Genomic DNA, 1993 nt, shown 5'->3' on the forward strand with positions numbered 1-1993 from the left:
AGGAGGCAGAGAACCTGCTGTTGGCTGAGGACCTGTGTAAGCAACTTTCCAAGGGCTGCCCATCACTCCTGAGGCGGGTAACACACACATGTGCAAATGTATATTTTTGTATTCACACTGCCTTGTGGGAGGCTCTGCCTAAGCCAGAGAACCATTCAAAACCCACACAAGATGAAGATTCAAAAATAAATGGCCAGCTTATTCTGAGAACCAGAGTAAAGAGAATGAACAGCAAATTAGAGTATGATTATGAGAGATGTGACTTCTGAATACTTGACTCGGAACACTCAGACAAGCAGCAGATTCATCCCCACTTGGCCAGGAGAACGTGTTTCCTCACAGCCAGTCAGAACTAATTATCCTGACAGTTCAGAATGGCCTCTTCCCCACCAGGACAGAGTCCATCTGGCCACTTGCAGAGCAGCCTACATGAACGGGGCAGATTTATGCACAGTTGGGATAATAAGCACAGATGTGGCTGAGAGTAACTGTTAACCGTTCCAGGGGTCCCTGCAGTAGGTGCCCAGGGGGCTGTTAGATTGATTAGTTCTGCTTGGCCTCTTATCTCCTGGAATTTTACTTTGTCTTCCCCACTTATCAAAGCTCTGGCTAATTTCAGAAAGCGAAGCCTTAAGAAAGAAACAGAAAAAGCCCGGTTTGGAGATCAAAGACATGCATGCTAGCATACATAGCAAAGTGGTTAATGACTTGGACTCCAAAGCCAGAGTTCCTGGGTTTATATCCCACCTCTGCCATTTACTAATTACTGAACCTGGGGAAAGTTACTCAGTCTTCTGATGCCTCAGTCTCTTCACACAGGGCCAAGACTAGGATGAGGCCAGTGAAGAACCTGAGAGTGATGTCTTCTTAAATTCTGCACCTAAGGGCCTCACCCTAGGCCCATTCCTGGCCCTGTATGCATGTAAAAATAAAAATGATAACAGTATCTTCCTTACAGGTTGTTGTAAAGAGTAAACAACTTAATAAGAGCAAATAGACTTAAATAATGCCTAGCACAGAGCATGCATCATACAAGTATTTGCTTAAAAGAAAAACTTCTGGCATGGCCATTTACTAGCTCTACAAACTTTGACAAATAGTGCACCCTCAATTTTCTTACCTAAAAAAATGAGAGTACATCCACTAGGATGGTGATAATAAAAAGGACAGGTAATAACAAGTGTTGGAGGGGATATAGAGAAACTACACCCTCGTGCGTTCCTAGTAGAAATGTAAAATTACTTTGGAAAACTGCATGGAAGTTCCTCAAAAAATGAAATGTAGTGTTACCATATGACCCAGAAATTCCAATCCTAAAAATGAAAACGTGTATCCACACAAAAACTTAACCCAAATGCCTATTAACTGAGAATAAACAAAATATAGTATTTCCACAGAATGGATTATTATTCAGCCATAAAAGGGATGAAGTATTGATATATACTATAATGTAGATGAACCTTTAATATATTCTAAGTGAAACAAACCAGATACAGAAGGCTATCTGTATGAAATGTCCAGAACAGGCAAATCCAGAAATAGAAAGTAGATTAGTGGCTGTCAGGGGCTGGGGGAGGGGAGAATAAGGAGTCACTGCTAAAGGGTACGGGATTTCTTTTTGGGGTGATGGGAATGTTCTGTAATTAGACAGGGATGATGGTTACACAGCCTTGTGAATATACTAAAAACCATTGAATTATACACTTTAATGGTGAATTTTATGGTGTCTTCATTACATCTCAATAAAGCTGTTATTTTTTTAATGAGACCACGAATAGTTTCCATCTTATCTACTTACAACGATGTTGTAAAGATCAAACTGAGGTTACTGACAGGAATGAAATACTTTTTAATCTGAAAGTGATTTTTATCATGTTTCCCATGATTCGTTTCTATGACCGTTAATAAACCTTTATCGAACAACTTCAACGAACATCTATTGATCATCACGTGTGATGTTTTTTTCTGCCTATTCACATTTCCAGCCCTGACA

The sequence above is a fragment of the Pteropus alecto genome, unplaced genomic scaffold (assembly GCF_000325575.1).
Source record: "Pteropus alecto unplaced genomic scaffold, ASM32557v1 scaffold38, whole genome shotgun sequence".
NCBI classification, from domain to species: domain Eukaryota; kingdom Metazoa; phylum Chordata; class Mammalia; order Chiroptera; family Pteropodidae; genus Pteropus; species Pteropus alecto.